The sequence below is a fragment of the Sus scrofa genome, chromosome 1 (genome assembly GCF_054392235.1).
Source record: "Sus scrofa isolate SSC_HxYL_T2T_F1_AM1 chromosome 1, Sscrofa_HxYL_maternal_Yorkshire_Landrace_v2.0, whole genome shotgun sequence".
Taxonomy (NCBI): domain Eukaryota; kingdom Metazoa; phylum Chordata; class Mammalia; order Artiodactyla; family Suidae; genus Sus; species Sus scrofa.
Window position 1 is genome coordinate 69,910,385 of NC_139383.1, and position 19,044 is coordinate 69,929,428.

At 34.1% G+C, this 19,044-nt stretch overlaps 1 protein-coding gene across 1 annotated transcript in view; it reads right to left on the reverse strand.

The window, feature by feature from the left end:
• Nucleotides 1–264: 264 nt before the first annotated feature.
• The window catches only part of LOC146406137 (uncharacterized), an 872,380-nt gene continuing 853,600 nt past the window's right edge, over nucleotides 265–19,044 (reverse strand). The window contains exon 7 of the mRNA XM_085016666.1: nucleotides 265–4,151. The gene's annotated coding sequence lies outside the window, so the exon portion shown is untranslated. The remainder of the gene's footprint in view (nucleotides 4,152–19,044) is intronic.

Sequence of the window (19,044 nt, forward strand, 5' to 3'; positions counted from 1 at the left end):
CCAATCTGCACAGGTCTGGCGTGCCTAGACCAAGGCATTAAGTCCTTATTCAGCTGACCCTATGAATAACTTATGTCTTTAGGTCTTTGTTCTTAAGCTTAAGTCATTTATCAGCACTGTGACTGTTTTTCAAGCAGGAATATGGGGTAAAGTAAAGCAGGACAAGATGGAGTTTTCAGCAAAGAGGCTAAGAAAATATTGTAGAAACATGTCTCATGACACATAAGCAATCATAAAAAAGAAGCCACTAGTGAGGCATTAAGATTTTTCGTTTTGGCATTTTAATGTCTGATAATTACAGTGAAGGGATTTCAATAAGGTTCTGAAATGCAATCCAAATCAGAAAAAAAAATTAATTTTATGAAGCAATTTGATTGCTAGAAATGAATTTTAAGACATTCCAAGTAAATATAATGAGTATTGGTGGTAAGTAAATATAATAAGGCTCTATTTTGTACTTTTTTTTTTTTACTTTCTAGTTTTAATTATAAAGTGTTCATGTTAAATATTTATTCTCAGTTATTTTAATTTTGTAAATTCAAATAATCATATTGTTGCGGCGGCTGTCAACAGCCCAAGGTCAGAGTGTATCAGCTCTGGTGGCAGCCCTATGGCCAGTGTACCAGCTCCAGCAGCTCTTTCACCTGGCGAGAAACCAAGAGAGCACTAGAAGAGTTGGAGAACTCAGGTTTATTATGCAGGAGGGCTCAGACGAGATCGCTCTCTGAAGTCTGAGTCCCAAAGAGGGGTTTCACAAGGCTTTTATGGCCTAGTTCTTCCGGGTCTGTGCTTGGCGGACCAGAGTGAGAACTGGCAAAATAATAGATGCGGGAGCAAATTTTACAGAAGCAGATGTGTGGGGGAGTTGGCTGGGTTATGGGCAGTTTGGCCAGATTTGCTTAGTCATCATGGCCAGAGTGTCTCCTTTCGACCTTTTTGTTGGGACATTTTCTCCTACAATATTACACAAAGAACTGTTTGATTTAAACTAAAATTTAAGATACTACATTATGTGAAATATAATTTCTTTAGTTTTTATTAGCTATATTCTAAGCCACTGATTTTTAAAGAAATTATACATGTCAAGACATGAGACTATATAATTAATGTCAAAATACAGTAGGTAAATATTTTTTCTAAATACCCGATTTCAAACAGCTTTAATCAGGTTTAGAAGAAATTGCATGAAATAAATAGTATATCTTTAGTAGTTTCTTAATATTCTAAACTCTTTAAGAGGCAATTACAATTGCTCTAAATTACTAAACTTGTTTATTAGACATGAAAAATGTTTCCATTTCATTTTATAACTTTTATCCCACAGCCAATGACAAAATAATTGTTTCATTTGATCCCTCCTCAAATTAAAGAACATCTGCATTTAAGCCATATCTTTCATATTAAGTTTGGCTGGTTGTTCAAATGAAATGATCAGCTTTGCCACAGCTTATTTGATATATAATACTAAACTTATCAACTAACTTAAAAATAACTAAATTGCATGAGGTCTAGATTTCATGTATTAAAATCCAAATTTTGGGCTATTTTAATATGTGTGAGAAATCATAAAATCATATCATCCAATTTTACACTATAGGAAAAATTATGGTAATAATTGTGACAAATTGGTCATATTTTTCAATGCAATTTGCATGTTGTTTTGTGAAGGGTATTAATAAATTAAAATATTGATATTTAATTATTTTACACTCAGCATTATCCCCAAATAGGGCTATCTTTTTTTAATAACCTTCTAAATTTTATCTGTAAATTATAAACAATGTTTTTAAGATTATCTTTTAAAGATTCCTAAATATGCTCAACTTATTAAGAATTTCTACTTCAAATCATTGCTTAAGCTACTTATAAACTCCCAATTATGTTATGTAGCCAGAGCAATTCATTTGTAGATTGGACTATGAAATTATGAGTTGAAAAATGAACAAACATATATCTAAAGTTACTTTTTAAAAAATAACTCAAAACAAGAATAAAAGCTGAGAAACAAAAACAAATTTAGTACACTGCTAACTTGTATGTTAACTTGGCATTAAATTGTCTTATAAGCTACTGTTTTAATTAACAATTCAGTGAGGAATAAAGAAAACATGACTAGCAATGAAATCCTGCTGTGTAGCACCGGGAACTATGTCTAGTCACTTATGATGGAGCATGATAATGTGAGAAAAAAGAATGTAAACATGTATGTGTAACTGGGTCACCATGCTGTACAGTAGAAAAAAAAATAATGTATTGGGGAAATAAAATAAAAACTAAATATTAAAAAAAAAAGAAAACATGATGACAGAGCAAAAAACAAAGTTTCAAACAATTATAAGGAATATTTCTGGCAGCATCTAAGATAAACTCACTTTTAAGAGATATCTCGAAAACTAATGAATCAAACACTTTAGTCTTACTGATTCAGGAAACTAGGGTCCCAAAAGACCAAGTCATTTATCAAAAGTCATAGCTGAAACTGTAACTTGGATATTCACTTAAATAATCTTTCAAAAGCAAATTCAATCATTTATTCACATTTTACTTCACCAATATCTTATCTATTAAGCCTCTTCTGTATATAAAACATTCTACCAGGTGCTAGCAATATTGGAAGTAAGAAAAATTGAAATGTTCCCATAAACATGTAACTTACTTTTTTATAAACTAATGAATACAATTTTAAATGATGACTTTTATTGAAAGAAAACAAGTAAAATGAACAATAATGATTTGCATTCTAATTAAACTATCAATACTATTTCAATCATATACTTAATACCTCAATAACTGTCTCAGATCTTCATAGGAGATATTTTAAGTACTGAAGTTAAAGAAAATTTTTGACAGGTATAAATATCATAAAGATAAAACAAGAACATTAATTCATTTTCTAGGCTGATGAATGATACTTCGCACTTAGATTGTTTAGGTGCTAATTGTAATGACCCAACAGAAGACCCAGATGCACTTCATTTACCAAATTTTGAATCTTTGAAAAATGATAAATGTCTATAATGATGTTCTATTTCTGCCCAAATGAATTTGGAAGCACTGAATCCCACTTCTTACCTGACAGTACATCATGGCATTGAGCAAAATATTTCAAAGATTAATAGCTTGTCAAGGAAAGCTCAAACTGATAAGAATTATCTGTAAAATTATACATCCCTATGTTGGAAATTATTTCATGCAAAAATATGAAGAACTGCCATGGGTGCATATAATATTTTAAATGAATATAGCAAGTGTCAATATTTCATTTAAAGCTTTCATGAAGAATGACAGAGGAAAGTTAAAATAGAACTCTACACACAAGTCACATATTAAAGATTGCAAGCCAAGTGTAGCAGTTTAGAATAACCAACTGAACAAACTAGCATGAACAATCAAAGAAGATCTTGAGAAAGTATGACAACCTTGAAGATTGGTTAAATTAAAATCTATGAACACATAAAAATGAAGGGAAGAGGAAGATTTTTCCTGACTCTAATGGAGGGAGACTACCAGTGAATTTAGGAGATTAAAAATGTTGACATAAGCGGAATAAGTCTCAAAAACTGCTATAGGACATTGACCCAGATTTTTTGGAATTTGAGAAATTTACCAAGGCACTGGAATATTTCATAAGAATGTGAAAAATAATAATACTAACTTTATTCACTCTAACTTTACAAAAGCAGAATGGAGTTTCTGAACATTGTTTTAAGCTCATGCTTATAATCTCCTATTAGAAGTAAGAAGTTGCTGCATGTGGAGGCAGTGGGAATACAAGGATAATAAGTGCTGAACTAAGAAATGAGTACAACATGCTCTACATTTACAGTTTAAAAAGAAGTGGATGAGATAACCCACAGTCAAAGATAATAGTCTTCTTACTTTTCTGAAATATCTTCTAAATGTTTTTTTTTTCTCTTCACTTTTTCAACACCATGACTACTTGCAAGCCCAAAGTTGACACAGCAAGTTACACTTCAAAATACAGTACCAATTGTTTTAGTCTGGATTGCTATAACAAAAATAATATAAATTTGATGATTCAAACAACAAAAATTTATTTCTTACAATTGTGGAGACTAAGAAGTCCAAGATCAAGGTGCCAGCAGATCTGGTGTCTGGTGAGGTCATTCGTCAAGGTTTTCCCACTGTATCTTCACAGGGTGTGTGTTGGAGCGGGAAGAGGGAGAGAGAGGTGGTGGAGGAACAGAGACAGAGATAGACACAGAGACAGAGTCAGAGGTAACATACACTCAGAGGCAAATACCTGCAACTTGTCCCAGATCTTTTATCAGGAATCATAGAAGAAATTTGCAAATAAGATGAAATGTTTTTAAAGTGATGAGATTTCATGAAAATTGAAAGAAACAAATTAGTTGTACATGTTAAAAGAGTCTACAGGAAAAAAAATCAAACAGAATAGGTGAAGGAAAAATTATGTGATTTCCTCTTTGGGAATTCAAAAAGCAATTAATAGAAACAAAAAATTAGTCCTAGTGTTACCAAACACTCAATTCATGTCACAGCGTAGTATAAACTAGTTATTTATCCCAAACTTTGACTATCTAAACAGAACTAACACTACTATATAAACTTATTAAGATTATTACATTTCTACTTTATTCAATTTCTATAGCATAGGGACAATTGCTGTTTACTTTCAAGTTTTTCTTAGTACATATTTAATATTTTATTGGTATGATAGGTCAGAAATTTATTTTTCCAATTTCAAAACCCCTGGGGTCATATATTTTAAAATTAAGCAATTTTCAAATTTTGGAAACATAATACAATGTGTATACTTTCATTATGTAATTTCCAGGGAAGTCTGGGCTAGAATCATGGCCAACTAATTAAAATCACATTATCAAAATCTTATGAATATTTATTAGGATAAATAAAGATTATAGATGAATGTGTCAGTTGAGATGGAGTATTATTTTCAACCAAACAAATTAATAGAGCTGTTTTCTGAACTTTTTTCTTTTTTTTTTTGTCTATTGTCTACTGAGGGCTGCACCTGTGGCATATGGAGGTTCCCATGCTATGAGTCTAATCAGAGCTATAGCTGTCGGCCTATGCCACAGCCACTGCAATGCCAAATGCAACATACACCACAGCTTACAGCAACACCAGATCCTTAACCCACTGAGCGAGGCCAGGGATTGAACCCGCAACCTCATGGTTCCTAGTTGGATTCATTTCCGCTGTGCCATGATGGGAACTCTATGAACTTTTTTGATTTGTGAATTGTAAATGATTTAAAGAGGATTCAAATGAATGAAAAGATATCCCATACTCCTGAATTGGAAGAATTAATATTGTTAAAATGACCAAACTACCCAAAGCAAAAATTTATATGAAAATATAAAAGACCCAGAATTGCCAAAGCAATCCTTAGGAAAAAAAAAAAAAAAAGAAAAACAAAAACAAATACCAAGCAGGAGGCATAACTCTCCCAGACTTCAGAAAATATTATGAAGTAATCAAGACAATATGGTACTTGTACAAAAATAGAATGTGGATCAATGGAGCAGAATAGAGAGCCCAGAAGTAAAGCCAGACACTTATAGCCAATTAATCTTTGACAAAGGAGGCAAGAAATAAAATGGGAAAAAGTCGGACTCTTCAGCATGTGGTGCTGTTAAAAACTGGACAGCTGCATGTAAACCAATGACTAGAATACAACTTCACACCATGCACAAAAATAAGTATAAGACATGATGCCATAAAATTAGTAGAAGAGAACATAAGCAAAGCATTACAAATGTTTTCTTTTTTTTTTTGTTTTTTTGTTTTTTTTGCCATTTCTTGGGCTGCTCCCGCGGCATATGGAGGTTCCCAGGGGTCGAATCGGAGCTGTAGCCGCCAGCCTATGCCAGAGCCACAGCAACATGGGATCTGAGCCATGTCTGCAACCTACACCACAGCTCACGACAACACCGGATCCTTTAACCCACTGAGCAAGGACAGGGACCGAACCCACAACCTCATGGTTCCTAGTTGGATTCATTAACCACTGCACCATGACGGGAACTCCACAAATGTTTTCTTAGATCAGTTTCCCAAGGTGATAGAAATAATAAATATGACCTAATCACACTTACAAGTTTTGCATAGCAAAACAATCCATAAACATAATCGGGAGTATATAAGTAGCTTAAGCAAGGATTTGAAGTAGAAACTCTTAATAAATTGAGCATATTTAGGAATCTTTAAAAGATAATCTTATAAACATTGTTTACAATTTACAGATAAAATTTAGAAAGTTATTAAAAAAGCCCTATTTGGGGATAATGCTAAGTATAAAATAATTAAATGTCAATTTAATAATGGATGTCATCTATATTTTAATTTATTACTTTTACAAAATAACATACAATATTACATTGAAAAATGTAACCAATCCGTAAAGACACACACACAACAAAAGACAACCTATAAAATAGGAGAAACATAAGTTGCAAATGATGCAACCAACAAAGGTTTAATCCCCAAAATATAGAAAAACACATACAACTCAACAACAACAATAAAAAACAAACTATTGAAAAGTGAGCAGAACACCAGAATAGATATTTCTCCAAAGAAAACATACTGATGGCCAATAGAAACATGAAAAAATGCCAAACATCACTAATTATTAATGAAATGTAAATCAAAACCACATTGACATACCACCTCACACTGGTCAAAATGGCTATAAATAGCAAATGCTGGAGAGGGTGTGGAGAATAGGGAACACACCTACACTATTGGTGGGGATGCAAACTGGAACAACCAGTATGGAAAACAGTATGGAGGTTTTTCAGAAAACTAAATATATCATATGATCCAGCAATCGCACTCCTGCACATATATACAGACAAAACTTTCATTGAAAAAGAAACATGGGCGTTCCCATCATGGATAAGTGGTTAACAAATCTGACTAGGGACCATGAGGTTGCGGGTTCAATCCCCAACCTTGCTCAGTGGGTTAAGGATCCAGCATTGCCTTGAGCTGTGGTGTATAGGTCGTGAACACGGTTCAGATCCCATGCTGCTGTGGCTTGGGCGTAGGCTGGCGGCTACAGCTCCGATTCGACCCCTAGCCTGGGAACTTCCATATGCTGTGGGTATGGCCCTAGAAAAGAAAAAACAAGACAAAACAAACAAAAAAGAAATATGCACTCCTATGTTCATAGCAGCACTATTAACAATAGCCAAGACATGGAAACAACCTAAATATCCATTGACAGATGAGTGGATTAGGAAGATGTGGTACACATATACAATGGAGCCATAAAAAAAGAACAAATAATGCTATTTGCAGCAACATGGATATAGAGTTTCTCATACTAAGTAAAGTAAGTCAGAAAGAGAAAGACAAGTATTGTATGATATCACTTATATCTGGAATCTAAAATATGGCACAGATTTGAACCTATCTACAAAGTAGAAACAGACTCACAGACATAGAGAACAGACTTGTGATTACCAAGGGGGAAGGAAGAGGGAGCGGGATGGACTAGGCATTTAGGATTAGTAGTTGCAAACTATTACATTTGGAATGGAGAAGCAATGAGGTCCTACTGTATAGCACAGGGGACTCTACCTAATCTCTTGGAGTAGGCCATGATGGAAGATAACAGAAGAAAAACAATGTATGTAATACAACAAAAGCAATTTATATACATATGTATGGCTAGCTTACTTTGCTGCACAGCAGAAATTGGTAAAACATTGTGAATCAATTCCACTTTGATAAAAAAAAAAACTTCATTTAAATAGCACTTTATATTTTCCCTAGCATAAAGCAGTTTTTTATTTGTATTTCTTTGCAAATATTTCTCCTCTATCTAAAAACCTGTGCCCTTACATATACAGCTATACCAAAACATAAAGAAAACACATTCATAGAAAATAGCAGGTGGGGAGTTCCCATCTTGGCGCAGTGGTTAACGAATCCGACTAGGAACCATGGGGTAGCGGATTCAATCCCTGCCCTTGCTCAGTGGGTTAAGATCCGGCGTTGCCGTGAGCTGTGGTGTAGGTCGCAGACGCGGCTCAGATCCCACGTTGCTGTGGCTCTGGCGTAGGCTGGCAGCTGTAGCTCCAATTCGACGACCCCTAGCCTGGGAACCTCCATATGCTGCGGGAGCGGCCCAAGAAATGGCAAACAGACATCATTAAAAAAAAAAAAAAAAAAAAAAGAAAGAAAGTAGCAGGTGGATTATCAAACTAAGGATCTAAACAATAATACAATCTTCCTTCCAATTAAGCATGAGAACCTTGCAGTTCAATTAAAAACATTTCCACATAATTGCACAGACGTTCCTAAAGAAGAAAATGATGCTTAGCCAAATAACATAAGATATTTAACTAAAATGCTAATATGTTGTTTTAAAATGGTTTAAATTTAAATAATATGTCACTGAAAAGAAAAAAGAATTACTGTCAGTATTTTTATATTTAAATTTATTTCAAACATCTGAATGTATTTTCCAATACAGTAAACATTATGAATAAAAGTAATATAATTTATTCCAAATGAAGGTTAGCATATATGTAGATTATTTTTTCCTTAAATGTCTTAAATATTAATAACATTCCCAAGCTTTGAAAATCCTTTTATCTTTTAAATGTATAAAAATATAATACTGTGATGGAAATTATAAAGAATAGAAAGAAATATGAGAAATTATGTTAAAAAGCATTTAAAATATTTTCTTCTCAAATAATCAAAATTGCTTCAATAATATTCTCTAAGCATAAATCTCATTTTTTGAAGAAAAATCATATAGAAGTTTGAGTTAGGTGTCTCAGAACATGAATAAAATAATTTAAGATTAACACATTACTACAAAGAGATAAATACAACTTTGATTTTATTTTTTATTTTATTTTTTATCTTTTTGTCTTTTACGGCTGCACCCACAGCATATGGAGGTTCCCAGGCTAGGGGTCCATTTGGAGCTGTAGCCGCCAGCCTACACCACAGCCACAGCAATGCAGAATCTGAGCCATGTCTGCCACTTACACCACAGCTTACTGCAATGGCAACTCCAAAACCTTAAATCCACTGAGCGAAGCCAAGAATCGAACCCGCATCCTCATGGATGCTAGTCCAGTTTGTTAACCAATGAGCCATGATGGGAACTCCATAACTTTGATTATTTTAAACCCATATTTTTAATGCTACTCAGAGGCTCTATTTAACTTGTTTTAAGCAATGTTTTTTACTTCATGCAATTAAGATTATCATGCAAATTCAGAAAAGTTTTTATAACCTGGTCAAAAATATTTCTATATTAATTCATATACACAATCTTTCCATTTCAAAGTTACCTAGGGATAAACACACATCACACAGACACTTCAAAGTGTAAAAGCAACCAAATTCAGTTCAAATAAGATTTATGCAGTATCGAATTTCCTATTGTGGTGCAATGGAAAAGAATCTGACTAGGAACCATGAGGTTTCAGGTCCAATCCCTGGCCTCTCTCAGTGAGTTAAGGATCTGGCTTTGCTGTGAGCTGTGGTATAGGTCACAGATGTGGCTCAGATCTCATGTTGCTATAGCTGTGGTGTAGACTGGCAACTATAGCTCTGATTGGACCCCTAGTGTGGGCATTTCCACATGCCACAAGTGAGGCCCTAAAAAAAGCGGAAAAAAAAAGAGGTGGACGCAATATCAAGTTATCCTTCTAGTATAAATAAATATATTTGAATTATATGTACAGAAACTTAATAAATAAAATGCTTTGTCCTAGGTCCTTCCTAAATTCAATATTTTCATCTTTTTCATCTTTCAGTGGAAAATAAGCTAATGTTAATTGCATGGTTTATGTATGACTAACTTTATCATATTATATCAATACACGTTTTCAAAAAATTTTATCAATAGTATAATCAGACAATACAGAGAACCACTTTGTGTAGGAGAATATATTTAATATTGAAAATGGTGAGTTTTCAATGATAGAATGATATTTGAATTAAAAATACAAATTACAGGAGTTCCCGTCGTGGCACAGTGGTTAACGAATCCGACTAGGAACCATGAGGTTGAGGGTTCGGTCCCTGCCCTTGCTCAGTGGGTTAAGGATCCGGCGTTGCCGTGAGCTGTGGTGTAACAACAACGGTGTTGCCGTGAGCTGTGGTGTAGGTTGCAGACGCGGCTCGGATCCCGCGTTGCTGTGGCTCTGGTGTAGGCCGGTGGCTACAGCTCCGATTCAACCCCTAGCCTGGGAACCTCCATATGCCCGTGGGAGCGGCCCAAGAAATAGCAACAACAACAACAACAACAACAAAGACAAAAAAAAAAAAAATACAAATTACATCTTGATATTGATATTCATGATATAATAACTGAAACTATGTTAATGGAAACTATTCCTGAAGGAGAAATTATATAATGATAGAAGAAAGCTCTGAGAGAATAACTTAGGGGTCATCAAATTTTGGTTGATGAAAAGACAGTAACTAGAGAGAAGTAGTTACCATGTTTCAAAATGGGGATGATATAAAGATAGAGAATATCTTTACTGAGGACATATATAAATACTGTTATGTTAGGATTTTCATGATAATCATATTATCTCTTCTACCAAAACAAAAAGACGGGAAAAATATAGAATAAGACCCTTCCAACACTGTCATCTAAAGACTAGAACGCTCTATATGTTATTAGGTGATATTTCTAAACTACATTATTGATGAAAAACAGACATAAGGATACATTCTTTTAGTGTTCCAATAGCTGAATCTATACAGGATTGATGATTCTAATGTGGTATGCTGCTGAAAAAAAAATCTTGATTTGCTTTTATAGTTAATCATAAGAATTTATATTTTTAAAATAATATATAATGTCAGCCCAGTTCACAACAAATGGTTGCCTGCTAGGCATTACCAAATTTATATTAATTTATCATATATATTCAAGTCTGAGCAGGCCTGATCTCATAATTCAATTCCTAATTTTGAACAAGGGGCTTCAAACTTTTATTTTGCACTGAGCCCACAAATTATGTAGCCAGTCCTAAATTAATAAATAATACCCCCTAAATTATAAAAATGAAATTGATAAAAATGGAAAATACTGAAAATGCAAAATGTGGCATTAAATATGTGGGCCCATTTCCTTTTTGAATCCTGGCATTCTCAAAGATAAGAGAACAGTAGAAATAGAAAAAAAAAAAAAGATAAGCAAACAGGGGAGGTGTTTGGTTTTTTTGTTTTGTTTTGTTTTTTTTGTACACTAACTCAAGCTTGGTGAGGAACAGATATCAGTTAAAACGGAATCACATAAATATCTGAAATTCTCTCTTACCCAGATATCAGGATGACATATAAAATTTTTAGAAAGCGTTCAAGAGTAGATCCTGAAAAAGATGAAACCTCTGTTCTCTTCTCATTTTCAGTGAATGCCCTTTAGCCAGAAACAGGGGATTTAATATAAAAGCAAAAACAAGAATAGGAAATAACCCTACTTCCAAGTTGCCAACTTGTCATTGAAAAATATGGGAGAGATTCACAACTAAAGTAGAAAAGACCTAGAAAAAAAATCGATGGCTTTACAGATAAAATAGCTAGATATTTCTATACACTAAAGTCTCTTAAAAATGACACTTGTAGATACAATGCACAAAAAAGATATTGGGAAAATAATTATTACAGGAGTTCCCATCTAGGCCCAGCGGTTAATGAACCCAACTGGTATCCATGAGGATGTGGGTTCAATCCCTGGCCTCACCCAGTGGGTTAAGCATTGGGCATTTCAGTGTGTTGTGGTGTATGTTGCAGATGCGGCTCAGATCCCGCATTGCCATGGCTCTGGCATAGGGTGGCGGCTATAGCTCTGATTGGACCCCTAGCCTGGGAACATCCATATGCTGTGGGTTTGGCCCTAAAAAGACAAAAAAAAAATATATGCATTAATTGATAAATTTATAGGAAAAAAATAAGGCAGGTAGACAATTAAGGTGCTTCCAATAGAAATCAGATGCCCATCCTCTATAACTTGCAAGCAGAAATTTCCCTATATATTAAAAAATGTTTGTATTTTTGATTGGTAAGTGCTATCATATCAATATTAAATTCTACCACCATTACAAAATCCATCTCATAGTGTCAAAGGACTACTCAGGTAGAATTAATAACCTAGCCTTCACTTTGGCTTGAAGAGTGATGAAAGAAAGAATTGGAAATTGAGACTACATAAGCATGACCCACTGATCTTAGAAAGCCTCTTGAGATGCAGGTGGCAAATGGAGCTCACCCAGGGGACATAGATACTGGTAAAATCTATGGATTGGGAGCTCGTTCTACCACGTGGACATTGGTACTGGCAAGCACCATTTTGGAATCCTCCTCCTAGCTTGTTAGCACCAGGAACTTGTTGAGCAGAAGCAGCATTTGAATGAAGCCTGGGTGAGACCCACTTGCTTTTCTTGAAAAGCCTCCCAGTGTCAGAGAAAAGCATCATATGATTTCACTTTCATTATCATTATTAAACAAATGAACAGAGGGTGTGGAGAAAAGGGAACCCTCATACACTGTTGGTGGGAATGTAAATTGGTAAAACCACTATGGAAAACAGCATGGATGTACCTCAGAAAACTAAATATAGACCTATCGTAAGACCCAGCAATCCCACTCTTGGGCATACATCTGGACAAAACTTTCCTTGGAAAAGATACATGCACCTGTATGTTCATTGCAGCACTATTCATGACAGCCAAGACATGGAAACAACCTAAATGTTCATGGACAGATGAATAGATTATGAAAATGAGGTATATATATACAGTGGAATATTACTCAGCCATTAAAAATAATGCCATTTGCAGCAACATGGATGGAACTAGAAACTCTCATACTAAGTGAGGTAAGTCAGAAAGAGAAAGACAAATACTATATGATATCACATATCTGGAATCTAATATATGGTACAGTTGAACATTTCCACAGAAAATAAACTCATGGACTTGGAGAAGAGACTTGTGGTTGCCAAGGGGAAGGGGAGGGAGTGGGATGGACTGGGAATCTGGGGTTAATAAATGAAAACTATTGCATTTGAAGTGGATAAGCAACAAGATCTGGCTGTATAGTCCAGGGAACTATATCTAGTCACTTGTGATGGAACATGATGGAAGATAATGTGAGAAAAAGAATGTGTGTGTATGTGTGTATATAAATATATATGTATAACTGGGTCACCTTGCTGTACAGTAGAAATTGACAACACTGTAAATCAACTATAATGGAAAAAATAAAAATCATAAAAAAAACCCAAATGAACAAACATAACAAGATAGATACAGAGTTGTAGATACAGGCAACAGGTATTTACCAGAGGGAGGGGAGATTGGGGACAAGTGAAATAGATGAGGGAGATTGAGGTAAAAATTTCCAGTTATAAGGTAAATAACAATGGATGAAATGTAGTGTGGGGGAAATAGTTAATAATAATGTAATATCTTAAAAAGGTGACAGATGGTAACTAGTCATGACGATCGTTTTGTCATGTATATAAATATCAAATCACTTGTTTTGCACTAGAAACTAACATAGCGTTGTAGGTCAATTATATATCAAATCAAAAGAACAAAAATTAGAAAAAGACATCAGATATGTGGTTACTAGAGGTGAAGTGGCAGCAGAAATTGGATAAAGATGATCAATAGTTGTAAACTTAATTATAACATAAATAAGTACTAGGGTGTAATGTACATGATTATTACAATTAATATTGTGGTGCATTATATATCAAAGTTGTTAAAGAGAGTAAATCTTAAGAGTACTCATAAAAGGGAAAATTTTTTTTAAATTTTGTATTTCTATGAGATGATAGATATTCACTACACTTTAGTAATAATTTCATGACATATATAAGTCAAGTTATTATATTGTACATCATAAATTTATACAGTACTGCACATCAATAATATCTAAATAAAACTTGAAGAAAAACTATTTTGATTACAGATGCTCAGAAATATATAGATCTCTTATTAAAACAAAGATTGTTATACCTAATCTTCAAATATCTGAGTTACTGTGTTTATGGAGAAGCTAAAAACTTGCATCTATAAATTCCCTGGTAATCCAGATGTGCTATTCTAGGAACAGAAACTACTACTTTATTAAAAAAGCCAGTTTGACTCAAGGCTCTTCAATTCTTGCAGTCAAAAACATCCTAACAGAACAGATTTGTTGTAAGACAAAGATTTTTACTGAAGCAGAATTGTAGTTTTTGAGGAGATAAAAACCCCAGTTGAGATAGTGTTTCTAAAATGGTTATAGATGGTATGTAATGTGATAAATACAAAGTATCATTGCAATTCATTCTCCCAAACCAATATATTCCATAACTTTAAACAAGTAATTGAGACTCACAACTTCCTGAGAGAGGCAGGAACTGGAATATCAGAATTTTATTTTATTTTTTTGTTTTTTAGGGCCACACCCACAGCATATGGAGGTTCCCAGTCTAGGGATCAAATCAGAGATATAGCTGCTGGCCTACACCATGGCGCCAGCAATGCCAGATCCAAACTGTGTCTGTGACCTACACTCAGCTCACAGCAACAGCGGATCCTGAACCCTCTGAGGGATGCCAGCGATCGAACCTGTGTCCTCATGGATACTATTCAGATTCATGTCTGCTGAGCCACGATGGGTACTCCCAGAATATTTTAAGTATTAGTAATATGTAGATAGAGTGAAGTGCTTAATTACATAACAAAAGTAACAAAGGATACAATTAACCATTTAATCTAATGCCATGCCTTTAAACAGGTCCCTAAAACCCAAGACTTCCTTTGAAATACAAAATATTATGAAATGTATCCAGGAATAATTAAAAATAGTTACAGAAAATACAGCAATTATGAGAAAAAATATTTTTATAAAAATTAAATATTTTTATTGAAAATTATGATCTGATAACCTAAACTACTGAATAATTATATGCATGGTTGATCCGTTCCATTACTGGCAGAGAACTAAGAATTTATGTTTCTTAAATTCAAGCCATTGATATCTGCCCTAAGGCATACAAATATTTGACTCTTCTGACTTCTCATTCTTCTTTGATAAAACAAGCAGTGGGGAACAATGCTGCTCATATACTGCCATGGCTTAGCTCTTGAATATGAAAGTCAGAGCAGAGTGAAGATTGAATTGTGAACTTACCCACAGCAGGGATTTCAACTAATGAGTTCCACAATTCTGGATAAAGTTTGAAAAGAATCATTGGCCTCTTTAGAATTTATCTATGGGGATGTTTTAAACATAATTTTGTAACTCTTGCTCTTCATATTATGTCTTGGATTTTGTGTTAAAATTAACCATTGATCTGCTTTGTATCACTGTAATTTACTGTTTTCTATGATTTCCTGCCGTAGAACTCCTACAGTATGTAACCTTTAGTATCTGGGTAACAGTCAGTTAATATACTGCCTTTGAGATTCATGCACACTCTTAGGTTTTTTTTTTTAATTCCTTTGTTCCACTTTATAGTATTTAATTTAACATCAAGAGTTTGTTTATCCAACAGTATTTAGAAATATGTAGCTCCTTAAATAAAGCCAATACAGATATTCATGCATAGGTCTTTGTGTAAACATGTTCTCATTTCTCTTAGAGGAATACAGGCATACCTTTTGTGAATGTGTTCACTTTATTGTGTGCTAAGTAGATGCTGCATTTTTTACAAATTGAAAGCTTGTGGCAACCCTGAGTAAAATATATCAGTCTAGCATTTTTCCAACAGCATTTGCTCACTTTCTGTCTCTGTGTCACATTTGGGCAATTCTCATCATTTTTCAACCTTATTACTATTACCATTATTTGTTATGGCAATCTGTGATCAGTGGTTTTTGACATTCTATTGTAATTGGGATGCCACAAACCATGCCCATAGGAGACCACAAATTTTATTGCCTATAAAACCACTAAAAATCCATTTTTTCTTCTTTTTTAATTATAGTTGATTTACAGTGTTTCTTCAATTTCTGTTGTACATCAAAGTGACCCAATCACGCACAGTACCCTGTGCTATATAGTAGAGCCCTATTTCCCATCCATTCCAAATATAAGAGTTTGCATCCCCAAACCCCAAAATTCCCATCCATGCCAATCCTCCTCTCTCCCCACTGGGAACCAAAAGACTGCTATCCTTGGCCATGATCTGTTTCTATTTTGTAAATAGGATCATCTGCATCAAACTTTAGTTTCTACAAATAAGTGATGTCATGTGGTATCTGTCTTTTTCTTTCTGACTTAACCTCACTTAGTATGAGAATCTCTAGTTCCATCCATGTTGCTGCAAATGGCAATAGTTTATCTTTGTTGTGGCTGAGTAGTATTCCACTGTGTACATGCACCACATCTTCTTAATCTAGTCACCTGTCAGTGGACATTTAGGTTGTTTCCATGTCTTGGCTATTGTGAATAGTGCTGCAATGAACATAGGGGTAAATGGATATTTTTCAGTGAAAGTTTTGTCTGGATATATACCCAGGAGTGGGATTGTTGGATCATATGGTAGTTCTAGATTTAGTTTTCTGAGGTACCTCCATATTGTTTTCCACAATGGTTGTACCAATTTACATTTTCACCAATAGTGTATGGGGGTGCCCTTTTTTACACACCCTCTCCAGCATTTGTTATTTGTTGCAGTGTTAATGATGGCCATTCTGACTAGTGTGAACTGGTACCTCACAGTACTTTTGATTTACATCTCTCTATTAGTTAGTGATGCTGAGCATTTTGTCATGTGCCTGTTGGCCATACATATGTCTTCTTTGGAGAATTGTCTATTTATGTCTTCTGCATATTTTTCAATTGGGTTACTTGGTTATTTTTGGTTGAATTGCATGAGTTGTTTGTGTATTTTGGGTATTATGTCCTTGTCTGTTGCATCATTTGCAAAGATTTCCTCCAATTGTGTGAGTTGTCTTTTCATTTTTTAGTGGTTTCCTTTGCTGTGCAAATGATTTGGAGTTTAATTAGGTCCCATTGTTTTGTGTTTTTTTAATAATGATTTTTATTTTTTCCATTGTAGTGTTCTGTCAATTTTCTACTGTACATCATGGTAACCTAGTATAGATTCAATACAAGTGATTAGACGTATTTCCTAGTGCTATACAGCAGGATCTCATTGCCTATCCATTCCAAATGCAATAGTCTGCACCTATTAACCCCAGACTCCCAGACAATCCCACTCTCTCCCCCTCAGCAACCAAAAGTATATTCTCCAAGTCCATGATTTTCTTTCCTGTGGAAAGTTTCATTTGTGCTGTATATTAGATTCCAGATATAAGTGATATCATGGGTATTTGTCTTTCTCCTTCTGACTTAGTTCACTCAGTGTGAATCTCTAGTTCCATCCATGTTGCTGCAAATGGCATTATTTTATTCTTTTTTATGTCTTTATTGCCTTTATTCTAGGAATTGGATCAAACAAGATGTTGCTGTGATTTACATCCAAGAGCATACTATGTATGTTTTCCTCTAGGAGTTTTATATTATCTGGCATTATATTTAGGTCTTTAATCCATTTTGAGTTTTTTTTGGTATGTTGTTAGATAGTGTTCAATTTTTTTCTTTGTTCTATCTTATACTGTATGTTCTTGCCTCCTTTCTCATAAATTAGTTGACCATAGGTGCCTTGGGTTTATTTCTGGGCTTTGTATCCTATTCCATTGATCTATAGTACTGTTTTTGTGCCTGTACCATATTGTTTTGATAACTGTAGTTTTGTAGTGTTTTCTGAAGTCAGGAAGCTTGGTTTGTCCATTTTCATTTTTCTTTTTTCAATATTGCTTTGGCTATTAAGGTTCTCTTGTGTTTCCATACAAATTTTAAAATATTCTATTCTAGTTCTGAGAAGAATGTCCTTGGTAATTTAATAGGGATTGTATTGAATCTTTGGATTCCCCAGATGTTATAGTCACTTTGACAATATTGATTCTTCCAGTCCAAGAAAATGGTATATCTTTCCATCTGTTTGTGTCATTTTTGATGTCTTTCATCAGCATATTATAGTTTTCGGAGTATAGCTCTTTTGTCTCTTTAGGTAGATTTATTCCTAAGTTATTCTTTTTGATATGATGGTAAATGGGATGGTTTCTCTTATTTCTCTTTCTGATCTTTCATTGTTAGTATATACACATGCAGTTGATTTCTGTGCATTGATTTTGCATCCTACAACTTTGCCAAATTCATTGATGAGTTCTAACACATTTCTGGTGTTGTGTTAAGGGTTTTCAAGGTTTAATATCATGTCATCTGTAAACAGTGATAGTTTTATTTCTTTTCCAATTTGGATTCCATTTATTTCTTTTTCTTCTCAAATTGCTGTGGCTAGGCCTTCCAAAACTATGTTGAATAGTAGTGGTAAAATTGGACATCTTTGTCTTGTTCCTGATCTTAGTGGAAATGATTTCAATTTTTCACCATGAGAATGATGTTAGATGTGGCTTATTCATATATGGTTTTTTTATACTGAGGTAGGTTCCCTCTATCCCCACACTCTGGGGAGTTTTTATCAGAAACACATGTTGAATTTTGTCAAAAGCCTTTTCTGCATCTATTGAGATGATCATTTGGTTTTTATTTTTTCAGTTTGTTAATGTGATGTATCATATTGACTTATTTGAGGATACTGAAGAATCCCTGCATCCCTGGGATAAATCCTACTTGATCATTATGTATGATCCTTTTAATATATATTTGGATTCAGTTTGCCAGTATTTTGTTGAGGATTTTTGAAACTATGTTCATCAGTGGTATTGGTCTGTAATTTTAAAAAGTTGAAATTATCCCATGCATTTTCTATGACCACAATGCTAGAAATCAACTACAAGAGAAAAATAGCAAAAAACACAGACTCCTGGAAGCTAAACAATATGATAATGAACAACAAATGGATCATTGAAGAAATCAAAGAAGAACGCAAAAGTTACTTAAAGACAAATGAAAAAGAACATATAACAACCCAAAACCTATGGGACACAGCAAAAGCATTTCTGAGAGGGAAGTTTATAGCAATAT